Source organism: Coregonus clupeaformis, unplaced genomic scaffold (assembly GCF_020615455.1).
Source record: "Coregonus clupeaformis isolate EN_2021a unplaced genomic scaffold, ASM2061545v1 scaf0424, whole genome shotgun sequence".
In the NCBI taxonomy this organism is placed as follows: domain Eukaryota; kingdom Metazoa; phylum Chordata; class Actinopteri; order Salmoniformes; family Salmonidae; genus Coregonus; species Coregonus clupeaformis.
This window is the reverse complement of record NW_025533879.1, coordinates 143,229-165,601: the sequence shown is the minus strand read 5'-3', so window position 1 is coordinate 165,601 and position 22,373 is coordinate 143,229.

Genomic DNA, 22,373 nt, shown 5'->3' with positions numbered 1-22,373 from the left:
ACATGACAGTTTTACAATCGGATCAATGCATTCACAACAAAATATTCCCTCCACTTCCCTGCATTCTCACCTTTCCCTTTCACAGAGATGGTTTCTGCCAGGCTCGGAATAAAATGTGTAGTAATCAAGCCTGTGCTTCCAATTACGTTTACATCTCGCCAGACGACTGCAACATTGAACATATCTTTAGTTGTTGCTCTTTAAACCTACAACATTTTGCCCGAGATATTAGGCTCTGTGGAGCATTTATTGGGCACGCAGTACATTATTTTATTTTATTTTTTTACACCTCTGAGGACGTTCCTACAGGTAGATGTGCCAGTCTGTCACTGACAGATGTCAGACCGGACAGACATGGTCATGTAAGATGAGGAGGCCTACCTCAAACTGCTCCGTCGGACAAATGCAGTTTCCTATTATTGGTCCCATTTATAGGCAAATGTCACCACTGGACCTCCTTTCTTTTCCACTTCAGACCGTTTCCGAGGGGACTATAGGCCTAGGCATATGTTGTCGTCTCTTCTCTGTTGACCCACATTGGTGCTCTCTGCTCTCTTAAAAAAACGAGGGGTTCCAAAAATGTAATACCTTCATGGATGTTACAAACATTGCCATGCAAACCTTGACTGTGAGTCTATGATTTGAGATTGTTCCATACTTTGACTGTGAGTCTATGATTTGAGATTGTTCCATACTTTATCTCATCATCTGATTAAACACACAGGGTTGTATTTTGCACTCAATGCATTGGTGAATAGCCTTAGGTTACCTTATAAGGATGTCTAGTAAGCATGCACTATAGGCTTACGGTATTCTCCAGCAGCATTACCCTCCAGAATGCCTCTATCTTTCTGCTGTGCAGGAAAACACTGACTGGCATCTGGAACGAATGTGGGACCAGTAGCCTGCAGTAGGTCGATTGTGTCTTTCAAAATAGCAGTTTCATTTGATCATATAGTAATAAGATCAACTGAAATTCATATTGCTATAGCATACCAAGACTATACTGCAATCTGTGTACATTAGTAGTCTTTAAATATGTATTAATTAGCTATGAATTGATATGTTATGCTTATCAATGTGTTATGAATGAAGCCCCCTAACAGAATATAAAATCATCTAACAATGTGTCCTTCACTACAATATTGCCACAGAGCAATATCAATCGTTTTCCAGTCTCCTTTTCTCAAATAGCCAATGTACACTACCGTTCAAAAGTTTGGGGTCACTTAGAAATGTCCTTGTTTTCGAAAGAAAAGCAATTTTTTTGTACATTAAAATAACATAAAATTGATCAGAAATACAGTGTAGACATTGTTAATGTTGGTAATGGCTATTATAACTGGAAATGGCTGATTTTTTATGGAATATCTACATAGGTGTACAGAGGCCCATTATCAGCAACCATCAGTCCTGTGTTCCAATGCCACGTTGTGTTTGCTAATCCAAGTTTAGCATTTTAAAAGGCTAATTGATAATTATAAAACTCTTTTGCAATTATGTTAGCACAGCTGAAAACTGTTGTGCTGATTAAAGAAGCAATAAAACGGGCCTTCTTGAGATTAGTTGAGTATCTTGAGCATCAGCAATTGTGGGTTTGATTACAGGATCAAATGGCCAGAAACAAAGAACTTTCTTCTGAAACTCGTCAGTCTATTCTTGTTCTGAGAAATGAAGGCTATTCCATGTGAGAAATTGCCAAGAAACTGAAGATCTCGTACAACGCTGTGTACTACTCCCTTCACAGAACAGCGTAAACTGTCTCTAACCAGAATAGAAAGAGGAGTGGGAGGCCCCGGTGCACAACGGAGCAAGAGGACAAATACATTAGAGTGTCTAGTTTGAGAAACAGACACCTCACAGGTCCTCAACTGGCAGCTTCATTAAATAGTACCCGCAAAACCACCAGCTTCAACATCAACAGTGAAGAGGCACCCCGGGATGCTGACCTAGGCAGAGTTGCAAAGAAAAAGTCCAGTGTCTGTGTTCTTTTGCCCATCTTAATCTTTTCTTTTTATTGGCCAGTCTGAGATATGGCTTTTTCTTTGCAACTCTGCCTAGGTCAGCATCCCGGAGTTGTCTACACTGTATTTCTGATAAATGTGATGTAATTTTAATGGACAAAAAAATTATTTTTCTTTCGAAAACAAGGATATTTCTAAGTGACCACAAACTTTTGAACGGGAGTGTGTGTTTGCAATTGTCACGCCCTGACATAGAGTTCGCTAGTTGGTTTGGTCAGGGTGTGAGTATCTATGTAATGTGTATATTGTGATGTCACGAGAGGCTGTGTCCTGGAGGGACGTTACATCCCCCTGAGATGGCTGCAAACCCAGACAGCTATGGCTCCATCTGCTGGTATGGTCGGGAACTCCAACCCTCTATGGCCAATCTTCCCACGCAGCTGAAACCAATGAGGAGCTGATGAGCTGAAGGTTTGTTGAAGGGAAGAGACACGGTCTCCAAGCTGGGCTCTCTGGAGGACAAGAGTGCTGCACGTCCACTTCCATGAGGAATATAAGGATTTGGAGATACTTACCTTTGGGAAATACTCACCTTTGGATATATGCACCTGTGGAAATACGTGTGGGACATTTGGAAGGACGTTTTGCTGGGTTGGCCACTAGCTGCAACGTGGAATACAGTAAGACTGGGGAAAAGTTATTTGAGCGAGGGAGAGTTATGATTTTGGATGTGGAAGAGACATCCCTGAACTGTTAACCCTTAAAGAGCCACCAGAGAACAGAATTGTGTTATACTTTCGTTAGTTCCCCAAGACCTTTAATAAAATCCTTGTTTTGTTTGAACCTTGTCTCCTTGCACTACTTGAGCAATCCCGCTGAAAGCTGTGTAGCCTCTCGTGACGTCACAATATCTATGTGTAGATCTAGTATGTTTAGATCTATGTTGGCCGGGTGTGGTTCCCAATCAGAGGCAGCTGTCATTCGTTGTCTCTGATTAGGGATCATACTTAGGTAGCCATTTTGCCTACCTACAGTGGGGGAAAAACGTATTTAGTCAGCCACCAATTGTGCAAGTTCTCCCACTTAAAAAGATGAGAGAGGCCTGTAATTTTCATCATAGGTACACGTCAACTATGACAGACAAATTGAGGAAAAATAATCCAGAAAATCACATTGTAGGATTTTTAATGAATTTATTTGCAAATTATGGTGGAAAATAAGTATTTGGTCACCTACAAACAAGCAAGATTTCTGGCTCTCACAGACCTGTAACTTATTCTTTAAGAGGCTCCTCTGTCCTCCACTCGTTACCTGTATTAATGGCACCTGTTTGAACTTGTTATCAGTATAAAAGACACCTATCCACAACCTCAAACAGTCACACTCCAAACTCCACTATGGCCAAGACCAAAGAGCTGTCAAAGGACACCAGAAACAAAATTGTAGACCTGCACCAGGCTGGGAAGACTGAATCTGCAAAGGGTAAGCAGCTTGGTTTGAAGAAATCAACTGTGGGAGCAATTATTAGGAAATGGAAGACATACAAGACCACTGATAATCTCCCTCGATCTGGGGCTCACGCAAGATCTCACCCCGTGGGGTCAAAATGATCACAAGAACGGTGAGCAAAAATCCAGAACCACACGGGGGGATCTAGTGAATGACCTGCAGAGAGCTGGGACCAAAGTAACAAAGCCTACCATCAGTAACACACTACGCCGCCAGGGACTCAAATCCCTGCAGTGCCAGACGTGTCCCCCTGCTTAAGCCAGTACATGTCCAGGCCCGTCTGAAGTTTGCTACAGTGCATTTGGATGATCCAGAAGAGGATTGGGAGAATGTCATATGGTCAGATGAAACCAAAATATAACTTTTTGGTAAAAACTCAACTAGTCGTGTTTGGAGGACAAAGAATGCTGAGTTGCATCCAAAGAACACCATACCTACTGTGAAGCATGGGGGTGGAAACATCATGCTTTGGGGCTGTTTTTCTGCAAAGGGACCAGGACGACTGATCTGTGTAAAGGAAAGAATGAATGGGGCCATGTATCGTGAGATTTTGAGTGAAAACCTCCTTCCATCAGCAAGGGCATTGAAGATGAAACGTGGCTGGGTCTTTCAGCATGACAATGATCCCAAACACACCGCCGGGCAACGAAGGCGTGGCTTCGTAAGAAGCATTTCAAGGTCCTGGAGTGGCCTAGCCAGTCTCCAGATCTCAACCCCATAGAACATCTTTGGAGGGAGTTGAAAGTCTGTGTTGCCGAGCGACAGCCCCAAAACATCACTGCTCTAGAGGAGATCTGCATGGAGGAATGGGCCAAAATACCAGCAACAGTGTGTGAAAACCTTGTGAAGACTTACAGAAAACGTTTGACCTGTGTCATTGCCAACAAAGGGTATATAACAAAGTATTGAGAGACTTTTGTTATTGACCAAATACTTATTTTCCACCATAATTTGCAAATAAATTCATAAAAAATCCTACAATGTGATTTTCTGGAATTTTATTTCTCATTTTGTCTGTCATAGTTGACGTGTCCCTATGATGAAAATTACAGGCCTCTCTCATCTTTTTAAGTGGGAGAACTTGCACAATTGGTGGCTGACTAAATACTTTTTTCCCCCACTGTATGTTGTGGGGATCTTGACTCTTGTTTGGCTTGTTTGTGTGTAGCCATTGTGAGCGTCACGTTACGTTGCTTTTGTTGTTTTGTCGTGTGTTAACGTCGTTAATAAACATGTATGCATTCCACACTGCACCTTGGTCCAATCCTGTATTCAACGAACGTGACAGAAGATCCCACCACCAACGGACCAAGCAGCATGCCCAGGAGGAGCAAACACCCTGGACACAGCGGGAAGCAACATTGGTACAGTGGGGAAAAAAAGTATTTAGTCAGCCACCAATTGTGCAAGTTCTCCCACTTAAAAAGATGAGAGAGGCCTGTAATTTTCATCATAGGTACACGTCAACTATGACAGACAAAATGAGGAACAAAAATCCAGAAAATCACATTGTAGGATTTTTTATGAATTTATTTGCAAATTATGGTGGAAAATAAGTATTTGGTCAATAACAAAAGTTTCTCAATACTTTGTTATATACCCTTTGTTGGCAATGACACAGGTCAAACGTTTTCTGTAAGTCTTCACAAGGTTTTCACACACTGTTGCTGGTATTTTGGCCCATTCCTCCATGCAGATCTCCTCTAGAGCAGTGATGTTTTGGGGCTGTCACTGGGCAACACGGACTTTCAACTCCCTCCAAAGATTTTCTATGGGGTTGAGATCTGGAGACTGGCTAGGCCACTCCAGGACCTTGAATGCATCTTACGAGCCACTCCTTCGTTGCCCGGGTGGTGTGTTTGGGATCATTGTCATGCTGAAAGACCCAGCCACGTTTCATCTTCAATGCCCTTGCTGATGGAAGGAGGTTTTCACTCAAAATCTCACGATACATTCATTCTTTCCTTTACACGGATCAGTCGTCCTGGTCCCTTTGCAGAAAAACAGCCCCAAAGCATGATGTTTCCACCCCCATGCTTCATAGTAGGTATGGTGTTCTTTGGATGCAACTCAGCATTCTTTGTCCTCCAAACACGACGAGTTGAGTTTTTACCAAAAGTTATATTTTGGTTTCATCTGACCATATGACATTCTCCCAATCCTCTTCTGGATCATCCACATGCACTCTAGCAAACTTCAGACGGGCCTGGACATGTACTGGCTTCAGCAGGGGACACAGGATTTGAGTCCCTGGCGCGTACTGTGTTACTGATGGTAGGCTTTGTTACTGGTCCCAGCTCTCTGCAGGTCATTCACTAGGTCCTCCCGTGTGGTTCTGGGATTTTTGCTCACCGTTCTTGTGATCATTTTGACCCCACGGGGTGAGATCTTGCGTGGAGCCCCAGATCAAGGGAGATTATCAGTGGTCTTGTACGTCTTCCATTTCCCAATAATTGCTCCCACAGTTGATTTCTTCAAACCAAGCTGCTTTACCTATTGCAGATTCAGTCTTCCCAGCCTGGTGCAGGTCTACAATTTTGTTTCTGTTGTCCTTTGACAGCTCTTTGGTCTTGGCCATAGTGGAGTATGGAGTGTGACTGTTTGAGTTTGTGGACAGGTGTCTTTTATACTGATAACAAGTTCAAACAGGTGCCATTAATACAGGTAACGATTGGAGGACAGAGGAGCCTCTTAAAGAAGAAGTTACAGGTCTGTGAGAGCAAGAAATCTTGCTTGTTTGTAGGTGACCAAATACTTATTTTCCACCATAATTTGCAAATAAATTCATAAAAAATCCTACAATGTGATTTTCCTGATTTTTTTTCCTCCATTTGTCTGTCATAGTTGACGTGTACCTATGATGAAAACTACAGGCCTCTCTCATCTTTTTAAGTGGGAGAACTTGCACAATTGGTGGCTGACTAAATACTTTTTTCCCCCACTGTAGGTAGATGTCCTCCTCGGTTGGGGAAAAATTACTGAGGAGGAGCTGTCCGTTACGGTGAGGTAATGGAGGAGGGCTGGAGTCTGGATCAACGGCGACTCCAAAATGCGAAATGACGAAGGATACCCGAGAGGCAACCCCAAGAAAAGATTTTGGGGGGGGGCACACGGGGTGGTCGACGAAGTAGCAGGAGGCCGTGAAAGGGCTGACTGTAGAGTAGGAGGCCGCTATTTTAGAGGTCCTCCAAGACCTGCGGATCAGCAGTTTGAGAGAGGAGGCCACCACATTATGGGGGCTGATAGCGAGGATAGAGCAGGAGAGCTCCCTTCAAGAGGAGGCACTGCAGGAGGCCCTTAGGGAGAAGGAATTAGTGGATGCACGGAGAGAGGAGCTGGCCAGGCAACAGAAGGAGCGTGTGTTCATTGAGGAACCAAGTTATGCGGAGATACGCACTGTGTCGCCAGTGCGCCTTCACAGCCCAGTGCGTCCTGTGCCAGCGCCCCGCACGTGCCGTGCGAAAGTGGGCATCCAGCCAGGACGGGTTGTGCCAGCTTTACACTCCACAGTCCCATACCTGCTCCCCGCACCAAACCAGTGGTGCATGTCTCCAGCCTGGCACGGCCCGTACCTGCTCCTCGCACCAAACCAGTGGTGCATGTCGCCAGCCCGGTACGCCCCGTACCTGCTCCCCATGCCAAACTAGTGGTGCGTGTATCCAGTCCGGCACGGCCCGTGCCTGCTCCTCGCACCAAACTAGTGGTGCACGTCTCCAGTCCGGCATGGCCCGTGCCTGCTCCTCGCACCAGACCAGTGGTGCGTGTTCCCAGCCCGGTGCGGCCCATGCCTGTTCCTCGCACCAGACCAGTGGTGTGTGTCCCCAGCCCAGTACGGCTGGTGCCAGAGCAGTCCGCTCCACTGGTGTCTAGTCCAGCTCCGGTCAGCTGCTCCACTCCAGTGCCAGAGCAGTCCGCTCCACCGGTGCCAAATCCAGCTCCAGTCAGCTGCTCCACTCCAGTGCCAGAGCAGTCCGCTCCACCGGTGCCCAGTCCAGCTCTGGTCAGCTGCTCCACTCCAGTGCCAGAGCAGTCTGCTCCACCGGTGCCTAGTCCAGCTCCGGTCAGCGGCTCCACTCCAGTGCCAGAGTAGTCCGTTCCACCGGGGGGTCCAGTTCAGCTCCGGTCAGTGGCTCCACTCCAGAACCAGATGTCAGCCACTCTCCAGGGTCGGGGCCTCCCACACCAGGGTCCAGACAGGGCTTGGTGCATCGTGGGAGGACTGAGAGGAGAAGCATCGCGCCGAGGTCCAGACCGGACCAGGGGTGCAACGGGGAGCAGTAAGGGAGAGGATGTCACGCCCGGAGCCGGAGCCGCCACCGAGGCTGAATGCCCACCCGGACCCTCCCCTAATGAGTCAGGTTGGTGCGGCCGAGTACGCACCTTTTGGGGGGGGTAATGTCACGCCCTGACATAGAGTTCGCTAGTTGGTTTGGTCAGGGTGTGAGTATCTATGTAATGTGTATATCTATGTGTAGATCTAGTATGTTTAGATCTATGTTGGCCGGGTGTGGTTCCCAATCAGAGGCAGCTGTCGTTCGTTGTCTCTGATTGGGGATCATACTTAGGTAGCCATTTTGCCTACCTATGTTGTGGGGATCTTGACTCTTGTTTGGCTTGTTTGTGTGTAGCCATTGTGAGCATCACGTTACGTTGCTTTTGTTGTTTTGTCGTGTGTTAACGTCGTTAATAAACATGTATGCATTCCACGCTGCACCTTGGTCCAATCCTGTATTCAACGAACATGACAGCAATAAAACTGATTGCAATGTCAAGTTTGTTCATTAGAAAATGTCACCTTAATCTTGTACTTGAAAATCAATTTTCCCTCTGAGGTTTGTTGAGCAATCTTGTGATTGAAAATATACAAACCAGATTGAGAGTCTGAATTCACAACAGGGCCTGTTAACCGATGGCTAGAAAAATCTATACGGCCAAATAGGAAACAAATGTAGCTACAAATGTGAACTCCCCTGGACTGGCCTTACCCCTTCTGTTTCTCTTTATATTCTCTGTTTTGAACTACTTTGACTTTAATTTACTGACAGTCAACTTGATGAATCCATAGAGCTGTCAAGTGTGCATCTAACAGTATTTGTTTTACAGGTTATCAGGTACCTTTTTATTTCTGTGAGTTCCATCTATACAATTACATTATATAATATCCAGAGCAATCCAGAATACTTCACAAATAAAAGTAAAAAGCAGGTTTCAACTATCGCTCAAACAGACTAGCTTTGAAAATGCAATGATAGCCACTGTTGTATGTAGCTACATTGCAGCCACACACTATAGTGAGCAGTAACAGTAACACACTGTTCCAGCTTATCAAATATTAAAGTTGTTTAGGAGAGGTTGATGAACCCAGTATAACTTTGCTTTGTAAAACAAGCATTCTCACAGAGCAAGTTATACATGTTTTAACACAGTCCGGCTGCTTTGTGTTTTATGGGCATTCAATTACTAGTGACGAGAGATCATTAAGGAAGCCTGTATGTTCATAAAGTATGGCTGCAGGGTTTTCAACAGACTGTAAAGGGACATTAAAGGCCTTTCTTTATGAAAGTTGTGTGTATTTAAATAATCAAATACACATGTATTTGAACCCAGGTCTGGTGTTCATGCAATAGTGCAGTGGTGTCAACTGCTCGGGACTAGAGGCAGAGAATAGCATACCCCCAAGATCTGATCTAGGACCTGCCTTTGTTTTCCATTGCCTATCCACAGGCTTCATTAGCTTGATAAACAAAGTTGGCTCTGGACCAGTGCCTCAGGGCACTTTCCGTCTCCACCACTGGTAGTGTAGAAGAGAGTGAGACTGGAGCCACCAGGCAGGCTGAGTGTGGTGTCGCTGTCCGTGGTGCTGAATCTGGCATGGACTCAGGCAGCTCTTTCAGTTTACAGCTTGACTGGTACACTGTACTGAGTGTGGTGTCGCTGTCCGTGGGGCTGAATCTGGCATGGACTCAGGCAGCTCTTTCAGCTTACAGTTTGATTGGTATACTGTACCGCAGCTCCTGGGGGCATGGTGGTTGAGATAGTAAACCAGGAATATCAGTTAAGATGATCAGTAGTGATATTAAAAGTGACATTAGTCAAATTGCCCAGTTGAATTTATATGAATAGCTGAACTATTTGTCTTTACTGTTACATATTGTAAAAAATATATTAAAATATTTGCTTTAAACCATACTGTACTTTTGGTTTTTGTTTCTTATGGAAGAAGTGGTCAGAAAGTGACTTTTTGGACCTGAATGCCAAAACATTCAGGAGATAGAGGTGGTCATTTACCCCATACCCATCATGTGTCATGTCCCAAATCTAAGTCCCTGCTCCATTCCAGTCATGAGATAGTGTGAGTGTGTTTATGTGCAGTTTTTCATACATTTTAGTAATTTAGAAAATGCTATTATCCAGAGTGATTTACAGGAGCAATTAGGGTTGTTCAAGGGCACAGGCCAATTTTTTCACCTATTCTGCAAAGGGATTCGATCCAGCAACCTTTCGGTTACTGGCCCAACGCTCTGAACCGCTAGGCTACCTGCCGCCCATACAGTGGAGGGATCAACTGTGTCTGCTATGAGACTGCAAAAGGGGCCTATTTTATCAGATTCATGTCACTATTAACATTGCTGTATTGTGTCAGAAACAGGGTTTAACAGTATAAAGTCCATGGCAGCACCAGACACAACATACTGTACATTAGAAGAACTGTGGCTTTATCCTCAATGTTCATCGATCTCTTGTAGTGAAAGGTAAACGCCATGTGTTGAAGTCACATATTGGGTGACTGACACAATAAGGAACTGAGCGCACATTTCTATTCCCAACTGGAGCGTAGGAATCAACTGGAGAGCACGGCTAAGGCTGAGCATATGCCTCCTTGCAGAGATACTGGGTTTAGGCCATGATCACAGGCCTAAACCCAGAACTAAGACATATTGAGAGGTTTAACCATGGATGAACGCTGAACTCTCATTGGCCCTTGCATAATAGTGGTTTCATCACATCGCTTTATCAGTACAGTGGTTGTATATTAAGTCAGATGTCTGCTCTTTTAGGTTTTCTTCTAGTTTATTGATCCATTGTAGTGTGTGTGTGGGGAGTCTGCTTGACTATAGCATGGCATCATGGCATGGCTCCACATTAATTCCCCTGGAGGAGAGTGTCTGTAGCTCAGAGCCCAGTATGCATCTAGGTCTACATGGATGATGCTGACATTATCTGGATGATTCAAACCTGCCAATGAAGCCAAAGAGTGTCACTAAGTACCTTTATTTCCTATAGTAATGCTGCATGTCGCTCCTGGAACATCAAAATGGTTCCACGTTTGACACTGGAGCTGTAACAACAGAACAATGAAGAGACAGATCATATAGTTCATGTGGAAATAGACCTCTGCCTAGATATGATCATGTTTTAAAGTATCCTCACAGTGATGACACCAAGTGATAAATAAATAAATAATATACTATAAAGAAAGAAGCTGTGAGGCCGATCAAATTTGATCCTCCTAATCTTCACATAAAGCGCAAACGTCATCAGACTTCCCAGCGTCTTCCATTGGTCATGCAAATTAACCCGATTCATATGCAGCGTTTGTGAATGCTAATCGTACATTACAATCTCAATGATCCTGCTTCCTGCTACTGGAAAGGCAGGCAGTTGAACTCTTCCAAGACAATAACAAAAGACGGCCTAGTAGTCACATGGGTCAGGCCTTCGCTCAGCAGCAGAAGTGCTGAAGTTGGCAAATGTTTACCCAAGATGATGGAGGATTCTTGGTGCCACTATTCATATTTATGACTAAGCATAAATACAAACACATACATACGAAGACACCGCCAAGGAGGTTCAATTACAAATTCTAGAGGAGTTACCCTGGGCTTTGCCTTGCGGGGGTTTACACTTCCTGCTTTTCAGGAATCTTTTACGAGATCAAAGAAAATGTGTTTTATCAAGCTTAACATTTTCCTCAGCTGTTACAGAACTCTCTCATTCGTGGCCTTATCACCAGTCTCATCCCTGTACTCTAGCTGTAGCCTGACAAATCCTCCAATGGTTTCGCCTAGTGATCAGGGTTAATAAAACACTAATCCTCCAATGATTTAGCCTGGCGATCAGGGTTAATAAAACACAAATGGGCATATATCAACAGCAGGCTGTGCAGAGCTGGAGCCACCAGAGGTCTGCTGCTATCTATTACTGTCTGAACCTGTTGCCTTCTAACCCTGGCTTCGGAAGGAGGGGTCGGGGCCCCTGCGTTGGACCCCGTTTGATGCAGTGATAACAGAGATGGGTTTTGGGCTGGGTGGAGGCGGGGCGGGGCGGGGTGGTGGGAACAAAATCCCTGTCAGCAACAGACGGGACTGAAAAGGGATTACAAGTGTCTGAAGTCCGATAAATCCTTTTATCTCGCCGTACCACCCCTCCAGGGAAGCAATATTATTACACCTTAATACCCATTGCCTTCCACACTGGACGGCTGTGAACAAAGACACAATAAACCTACAATAAACAGCTTTATTGCCCAGCCAAACACTGAAAGGCTGCACTGATTGAGAAACACACCTCTTGAATGAGGAAAGGGCTAGTATTATAGATCCACCCTAGATAGCTGCTTCAGTGTGAACGCATGCTTATAAAGGTGAACCAACATACTGGATGTTGTGTTTGTTGGAGATTAAGTGCAAATGTAGTGTTGTCATAGGCTGCTGAAACCAGACTGAATGCTGTGTACACCAGACAGGGTTAACCAGGCTAGTGCTGTCATTATTAGCCCATGAAAATGATAGGTGGGCGTGTAAAGATTAGCTGCATGTCTTAAATCCATTCATTAAGAGGAAACGGGACTGGTTCAGTTCATCCCCTGATCTTAAGTCTCACTGAGTGAGTGAGCTTAATAAGCTCCTACAGAGGAGGGTGGCCAATCAGATTTCACTGTAGATTACACATTAACATATCTCATCCCACCCACTAATAATCCAATGTGTTCAGCATTCAGGGAAAATAGACTTGATTATGTAAAAAAAATGGGGGTCATATTCACAGAAGAGATATACTAGCTGTGACCTATTGGTGGTAAGAGTTATATCAAAACACATTCATCTGTGGCATAAGGGCAGCCTATTGCAGTAGAACATTCCATTTGTGAACATGGCCATGTGAAAGGATAGCCTTAATGTTACTGTAAATTATTTGTATGGTGTTGTTCAGATTAGACCTAGGTTACAGGGTGTGACCCTAAATCATTATTATGTTATTGATTCATAGCAAAATTAATTGTGACATTTTCGGACAACCTCATTCATTCTACCTCCTTAACGTTCACTGCTAGCCGCGAAACCGTAGAGACTCCGGATAAAACAATAGCCATGTTTAAGTTCTAAAATGTAGTCCTCTACCAAAAACGAATGGTGTCATCTTTACTGCAAACCATGTCAGCACAGTCAAAGTAGCGCAGTGAAAAGTCCCATTCATCTTTTATCTGTGTCTTGCTGTGATGGTTCATTGTTTGAATAAACAGCAGGCCGACTAGCTCCCATTCTCATATGGCCTCATTAGACTGTAACCATGCATAAAATGCCCTTCTCACTCACTCAGGGAGCAAAGACAATCAGCGTCCTAAAGTTATTATAATAACATGATCTCTCTTCCCGGTGCCTGATTATCACCATGCTCCGAGCTGAAGTACGTGTGTGTGTGTGTGTGTGTGTGTGTGTGTGTGTGTGTGTGTGTGTGTGTGTGTGTGTGTGTGTGTGTGTGTGTGTGTGTGTGTGTGTGATGTGTGTGAGAAGCGTGCTCCTGCTGTACTTGGTGTAGCAGAGTAATGAAACAGAACTGTCTTACAGCTGACTGTGACATGCCAAGCACCACACCTTCTCCTTCTCCTCCGAGGAGGAGCGGCACAAACCAGGGCGGAATTAGATTGGTGCTGTCGACTGTCAGCAAGGAGTTCATTGGAGAGACACCTGTGTCAGGGAGCGCTAGTACCACACAGGTTAGTGTCAATGGAAACACACACAGGTCAGTGTCAATGGAAACACACACAGGTCAGTGTCAATGGAAACACACACAGGTGAAAAGACCATGAGAACCGGCGAGGTGTACCATAGAGCAGGGCTCTCCAACCCTGTTCCCGGAGGTTTTTACTCCAAACCCAGTTGTAACTAACCAGATCAGTTTATCAACCAGCTAGTTATTAGAATCAGGTGTGCCAGATTAGGGTTGGAGCGAAAACCTACTCGTGGAGAGTAGCTCTCCGGGAATAGGGTTGGAGAGCCCTGCCATAGAGTCAACAACATGCTCAAAGGTTAGATTGGAAGAGAATGGAGTGAAGCTGAGAATAGAACATTGAGTTTTATAATCTTATGTTGCAAGATGGAACACAGTGGAAATGGAGTAGATCTGTGTTACAAATGGTAATGGCAATACAAACGTATTTCAATGCACACACTGTATTTGTAAACGCCAATAATTCAACATTGTTTTCATCTAGAGCTTTTCCAATGCATGCCAAATCTAGGGAGCACAGTCTCTTGTCTTTCAATCTCCTTGTAATGAACATTGAGAGAGAATCTACTACGATATCTAAACTAATTTGATAGAAAGAAGAGGCATTGTCTTCCAGTGAGACAGCCTGAAAAAGATAACGGCCAATATGTTTCCCCTACTTGGGCTGGGTAGAGTGATGCATTGTGGATCTGTGCTGAGGTCCAGGCCCAGGTGTAACCGTGCTATTCATCACATGGACCGAGAGACAAGCGCCACCGCTGTTGCAGTTAAATATTAATTGAGTGTGCCTTGCTGCTATTGGATATCCAATTTACTTTTTGTGTCAGAGCAAGGGAAGGTGGGAGGGAGAGAGGGAGGGAGAGAGGGAGGGAGAGAGAGAGGGAGGGAGCTGTGGGGATAGGAGAGCATAGATCAGGGTTAGCCTGTAGACGCAGAGACAGCACCCCCAGGCATGGTCCAGTGTGCACCATCAGCATCTATTGCAGATCAAGTCGTACATACTGGTGTTATGACTGTTACATTGTCACAAAGGAATATGACTACCAGTAAGTACAATATTTCAGAGCAGTTATATGTTCATTTCAGGGGGGAAAGACCAGGCATTGTAGGCCTGTTATGTATCAACATGCTCTAGGCATTCAAACGGGGATACATTACCAGAAAACACTGAGACATGAACAGATCTACAGTACATGGAGGATAAATAGCACATTTTGGAAAAATGTCATTCCTCAGTTTTGAGTAAAACTCTGAAGAAAAAAAACAGTCGGATGATTGCAATCTCACCAGATGCATTTGGAGATGTGAGCTGGAGGTAAACATTTCTCTCAGAAGCACCAAAGAGCTGATCAAACTGCAGCACGGCCACCTTCATGTCTGCTTGAGTCGGACAACAACACACAACACAAACATCCTCAGAAACACACAAGCAGCCGAGAGAAGAAACTTTTATCTCAGATAAAAGCTAGGAGGCTTTCATCTCATGGCTCAGTCCTTTTCTACTGGCTTGTTGTGATAGATGTTTTTATAGAACACAGCAGCACAGCACAGCATGGGATAGACAGAGCGTGTAAGAGAAACTTGTGTGAAGGAAGCAGCGCCTTAACACTGATCTAGGAAGAACTGCTGGAGACAGAGTGGTAGATATGCTGGACATGGTATCTCACTTCTGATCATACACACTGTGCTGGTGCATGGTGTAAAGTGTCCTCTCTAACTAGCTGAACAAGACCATATGTCTGTAGCAGTTTCATGTAAGCAACACTTCGTTTATCTGAACAGCATGAGAAAAGAGAGAGAGAGAGAGAGAGAGAGAGAGAGAGAGAGAGAGAGAGAGAGAGAGAGAGAGAGAGAAATGTATTATGATGTATTAGCCGTGTTCCTCCTCGCCAACGATTTGGGCGGCGGCCATGTTTTAAAATGACTCAGAGGGTGGCTCTAATGGACCTTTCTTTACTGTCCTATCTTCGCCGGCCCCATCTTATGCAAATGGCCGCGCCGGTGAATATAAACGACAGGGATAGCGTAAAGACAAACTTGCATCAGCACTTCCTCTTGTTTTGTCGTTCCATACAGTGTGCATGTCTCACATATTTGACCCCATTCAAGAGAGGAGAGGAGGAGTGGGATTTTGTCTTTTCATCACCCTTTAACACGTCTGGTCTTTTTGCTGCCGATTTGTTTGTCGAGGCCGAGTGAGCGCTTGTGACAGCAGCAATGTGTGAGAATCCCTCCAAACAGCTGAATTAACATGACTTTGTTCCTCAAATGGGGCTGTCGTCTCTGCCACTGCTCTGCTCCTGCTCTGCCTGGCCCGCTGCCCTAGAAGTGAGTGACAGAGAGGCAAAATCTATTGAAATTAGAAGAGATCTCATTCCTCTTGCATGTGTCTAGTGAGAACTACTCCTGTTGCATCCATCCGCCCTCTGATTGGTCGCGGAGGGTCTCAGTTGCCAGGCAACCGATCCAGCGGTGCCGATGCCTTACTGAGGAGCAGCTGTTAATGAAGCCTGGGCAGCGGGTAGGGAGCATGACTCGCACGTCCATCCCCCCCCACCCCACCCCACACACACACACACACACATGCACGGGCGGCGGCACTCTCACTGAGGCCCCAGTGTCAGCTGCCTGAATGCAATCATATCTCTGCGTTGAAACCTGCATGACTAATATTTACACTGGGAGGGCAGGAACTGAATGCATACTTACCCAGCATGCTCTGCAGGCTCCGCCCGCCTCCCTGTCCATCTACCCACTGCCCCAACGGGGCTAACCAACCTTTAGAAGGAAATTGGCATTTTCATGAAAAGGGAGTTATTTGCTGCTGGACTCTCCAGTTATTGAGCAGAATGTGCATTATTTAAAGACAGGTGTGATATTTTAAATGATCTATAATAATCAATGACACACCGGAGGGAGGTGTGTCTGGAAACAACAGCAGATGCTACTGCTAAGTGGTCATGAAGTACAGGAGACACGTGAGTAAGTATCAATCACAAGCACAGAACAACATAGTTCCACTAAACTGAAATGGACTGTTTAAGAGCCAAGTGAGTAAGAGGGTGAATCAACAGTATTTAGACACAGATGGTAGCGAGGCAAACATCACAAACAGAGAGTGAGCTATAGCCAGTGTTGATTACTGGTGTGTGAATTAATCACAGGTCACACATACAGTGAGCTCTGGTTGGGCTGTCGTCGCCGTGCTGTCGTCGTGCAAACCGCCCCTGAGCTCTGAGTCAGGCTCTTACGACATCACAGATACACCCCGCCCACCTCAGGGACACAGGGAGAGACTATCTGTTTGCTTTTAAACAGGGTTTGAATGATATGCTATTATAAAGAAATAAGCCAGATTGTTGATGCATGCATGTGGAGTGTAAATAAGTATAAAATATGTCTGTTTTTAAATGTCTGCTTTAAAAATATATGTATGTGTGCGTGTGCGCGTGCATGTGTGCATGTAGCCCTATGTGTGTCATTGCATCATTTTAACCACAGAAACCCTCCACAGACAGTCTGAGCTGCCTGTCTGCATTTCTGCGTTTCATGTAGATATGCAGCCAGCCTCTATTGTCCTGATGAAGAAGAATGAACCATTCCCACTGACTACGCCCAGACAACATTGGCCTGTCAAGCTTTCCAGAGACGCCTGACAAAATGGCCCATTCATGTGCACTTAACGTGGCCCCACACTGTTCCCCTATGGACCACTTTAAGAGGCTCTCTCTGCTCTGCCACTGTAACAGACACACTGGGCCCGCCAGCCTCCAATCGCCCACTCATGGCTACTGTTCCCTGTCCACGGACCAAATGGACCAGAGCTCAGCTTGGGGCCTGTGCCGCCAGACAGATCTTCTCCTCTCCCCCTGGTCGCTTGGGGGATTCACCATTAGAATCTCAGCTGAACACACAGGGAAATACAATGAGGATGTTGGAGTTCCAAGGACTGGCTCCTGGCCAAGCCTCCCTATCCCTGTCTAGACAGGTGAGACGCATCCTCCAGACTCCTCTGTCTGTCTGTCTTACTGTCTGTCTGCTATAAATGGAGGATGCAGTCATGTGAATTCCCAGAAGCCTTTCTGAGGTGAGGAAGGGACAAAACAAAAGAGAGGAGAAACCAACTGCGCTCCCTCCCCCTCTGAATTTAACCTCATGGTCCGTCACTAAGACTAAGACAGGGGCAAGAAACATCATACATCCAATGTTTCCAATATGTAATGAATCTTGCGGCAGCCCCAAGAATGCTGGCTACGTCTAATGGATGTAAGCTTCCTCTCAAGGTTCCTTATCATTCTGTGCAGATGACAGCTGATTGATGAGTCTGGAGGAGACTCAGGAGAGGTTTATGGGGGCAATGACAATTGGGATTCCTTTCCCCTGTGTTTCTCATGCACTCCAAAGGAGGGATCTCAAATGCATCCACCTATCTCTCTATCACGAGGAAACGTTCTGGAATAATTGGTGTTATACGTATCAACACAAGATACATTTGCTTCAGTCACGGGTTGTTTTGTGTGTGTGTATGTGCGTACGAGCGTGCCTTTGTGCATGCACATGTCTGTGTGCTTGCGTGTATGCATGTGTTCACCCATGTTCACTCTACGCGTGTATCTGTTTATGTGTAACGTGTTCTTTAAGCACACACCAAGAGCCGACTTCTTCCATCATTAATTGATGAGTGCATTACACTGCTGAATAAAATGACCCCTGTGATTCTCCATCAGAACATGGTGGCTTAATTAAACAAACATATTGTCATCTAGTTAAGGGCTGCCATAGCTACATATGACATTTCCCTGCAATGAAAACGACACTGACTCTAGGCCACTAACTGGAGAGCATGCTAGTCCCCTGTAGCTCAGTTGGTAGACGCCAGGGTTGTGGGTTCGTTTCCCACGGGGGGCCAGTATAAAAATGTATGCACTCTGGATAAGAGCGTCTGCTAAATGACTAAAATGTAAATGTAATGAAACCCCCAACCAACCCCTTCATGGTCTCTCAACCAAGCCAGTAGTTACAACTGCCCCATCTTCTCCTTGCTCTCCATTTAAAATGTAACGTGTTGGTGTGCGGGGGCTTGGACCTGCGGAGAATTCAGATAGGAAAGGATCAATAATTCAGGGACCAAGCGAAGCAGGATACACAGGAAGTCCTAGGAGATTAGAGTGGGAACCAGCACATCACACCAGTACTGGGTTAACTTGAGCTAGGTTGAATTAAGAAGTGCAGGCATTGGGGCTGGATTCCGCATTCAGACTAGGAGGATGGACTGGGCTAGTCTGGGCTGAGATGGACCGTGTATAGAATATAGAATGTGGTGGGCTTTCTAAGGCTTTCTCAGTGGGAGTGCAGAGGAAGTGTAGCAGAGAGGAGATGAGGAGTGAGGGGTCTGGCTGCAGGGAGGTCTGTGGAAGGAGGACATCTCGCAGGACTAGGAGGAGGAATAAGTCTGTCCAGAGGGAACAGACAGGTCGGTCTCAAGGTGGATCAGGTGATTAGGGTGGGGGAATGAACAGTATCTCCAGGTAACTCCGAGGATAGGAGAAAGAAATGAATGAATGAATGAATGAATGAATGAATTAATGAATGAATTAATTAATGAACAAACAAACAAACAAACAAACAAATGAAGAACAAACTACAAATATGCGTAAACTGATGTGTTTTTTCGGCATCATCATGGCATTCCTCAAACTTCCATTCCCCTCCAGTGGAACTAAAATCACATCCCCTTCCTTCGCAGCATCAGCAGTGTAAATGTAGAGCTCTCAGCAGGAGTCTAAATAACACACAGGCTGATTAAGTCTTCTGAAGATTGGTCAAGTTTATAGCATTAATGGGGAGGCTAATCAGTAAGACACCTCAGGCATAAGGACCCCTGCTGAAACTGTGACTCAGTAGCACATAGATGCAAAACAGACCTACAATTACATCAGGAAGAAAACAATCCTTTGTAGAAATACATTGAGATTATATTAAGATACACAAATACTAAAATACATGGAGAACAGTATAGATACTACAGAATAGAAGCAGCTACAGCTCCACAAATACCCCATACCCAGGTCCCAGATCTATTTGTGCCGTCTTGCCAACTCTTTGTCATTGTCAATGCCAACGACCATAAGAGCACAAACAGACCTGGGACCAGGCTACCTAGTCATCTCCAGGCCATCCAATCAGAGGAGCTCAGGTCCAGTCAAGAGCCCCAGGCCAGTAGTAGTAATTCAGCCAGTGGGATGAGAGCTATTGTCTTATCAATAATGTAAGGTTGTGGTGCTAGTGTGCTGGTAATACATGGTTTATCTCAACAGACCATGAATAATCTGACTTCCCTGGATCTAGAGAGGGAAAGGGTTTACCTGATTAACACACACACACACTCATGCGCGCACACGCATATACACACACACACACACACACACACACACACACACACACACACAGACAGACAGACAGACAGACACACACACACACACACACGCATACATACATACATACACACACACAGACAAACTCACAGACAGACAGAAAGACAGACACACACACACACACGGTGAAACACACAGAATGATTATTATGGTAAAACATTGAACTTTCTGTTTTGTTAACATTAAGCAACATTCCTGAAGATAATTCTTCATCACTCTCATATGAGACAAACAGAAACTAGTCTGATTCCTTTGTCTCTCCAATGTTTCATTTTCTGCGGGTCTCAGTATTATTTTACCCACCATGCAGTGTGTGTGTGTCCATCCTCCTGTATATATGAACTGACAGCCACTCAGGCTCCAGATTACTGTCTAGGAGTAAGTTCTGTACTGCCACATCCACTCCATCACCACCCAGCCCAAACCCTAGCCTCCCCACTCACTGCCTGCCCCTGCAAAAAGAGGGACCTGAGTTTGACAAATTGGGGAAATTAACCACTGGGTTGCCATGACCACCAGACCTGGCAACCCAGCAGGGTTTGTGGTTCGAGCAAAGCGACCCAAAAATATCACTGTGTTTTTTGGGCTTTGTGTTTGGTGTCTGGATCTAGGCTATTAACTATGCCACCTCAGCTATCCTTCAGCGTGTGTACACCCCATTGAGCTAAACATATTCAGTGAAAAAGTACATTGCAAATCAGAAACTCCCAACGGGCATGGTAATTCAGATGAAAAATACAATTAGGAGGAGGATGACAGCGGTGGCGTGTGGCGTGCGAGCTGGAGCCAGTGCTGTCGAAGCAGTTTGATGTGTGCATGCAACATTAGCACCACGTTACAGTCCACAGCCAGCCAAACCAAGTGTACAGAGAGGACCCTCTACCCCTCTGTCAAATGATGTAGCGACAGAACATCTATGAGTAGGGTCTCCTAATGGTGATGAGAATCCCTCTCCCCTAGCCTCTGTCTGTATGTGTATGTGTTATATGTGTGTGTGTGTGTGTGTGTGTGTGTGTGTGTCCATTGAGACCAGGGCCAGTAATGAGGACAGGTTGGAATAACTCCTTCTTTCTCATAATGCTCCCCAGCGTGCTGCAATCTCACCATTCGTCCATTGACCCTTTCACCCCGGCAACATTTTAATCTAGCCCTCTAACACACACAGAAAGGAGACTTTTCATTTGGTCCTTCCTTCATCCATAGGAGACACTTCCATCCCACTCGCTCTGCCTCCCCCCTCTCCCTCTCCCTCTTCTTCCCTTCCTCCCCCTATGGGATATCTCACCTGTGTGATTACAAGGGATAGGGGAGGACGTGGGAGGGTGGGGGAGGAGGAGAGGAGGAGAGGGGGAGACACTATTTAACTGTTAATAGGGAATCAATCGGGCCAGGGAGAGTTAGAGAACATCCCTCTGGGTGGATCCGGCTGGATCAGGACAACTCATTACTCCATCAAGCCCCCTGTGTACTGAAGAGGTACTCTGTACAAAAACATGGCATAAAATGGTGTTGTACTACTACTATTACTACTATCTAAGGCAATTACATCAACAAATGCTTTCTACAACAACAATTAGCAGTCTGTCTGAAGCAAATGCCAAGTTTATTCTAAAGCCAAGTAAATGCCAAGAACCGATAGATTGCATTTGAATAAAGACAGGGTTATTCCCAACACAATCCTCAATCCACCACATACCCATCCTCAATCAGGAATGATAGCCTTACAAATCCTAGGGCAAAATGTGTACTTCCTAATTGGTAATGCTGATTGAGAATCCTGGGACAATAATGACTTCGGGAGCTTCAAAGAACTTTTCCCATTCATTCCCTTTGCAGAGCTGGTACCACGTGGGGTTTCCAGAGTTATGAGTGGCCTGGTGCTGCTGTCCCCAGGTCTGGTGACACAGATGAAAGGGACAGTGATGCCTTGTAAGACACTGATCAATTCCCTCTTAATCACACCGGCCCAGGCAAACAAATACCCACAGTGGCATTTGTCCAGGGACAGGGTCAGCCTCATTCATGTGAATTTACACCCAATGTTCCCTCAAATGTTTTGGGGCATTGAGCAGATTTTAGGTCTTGTCGAGCGGACACTTGCGAGAAATGTATGTGAACACTGAGGCTGTACCCATACAGTTTTAGACAGTAGCCAATAGGCTGTTGTGGCTATTTGAGCATAATGTGCTGTGGGCCTACCAACAAAACCAATGGAGCAAATCCCATAACATTTCACATGAAAAATAGCTTTGATTTCTCTGAAGCTGGAGACTCTTATCTCCCTCACTAACTTTAAGCATCAGTTGTCAGAGCACCTTACCGATCACTGCACCTGTACACAGCCCATCTGAAATTAGCCCACCCAACTACCTCATCCCTATATTGTTATTTATTTTGCTCTTTTTGCACCCCAGTATCTCTATTTGCACATAATCTCTTGCACATCTAGCATTCC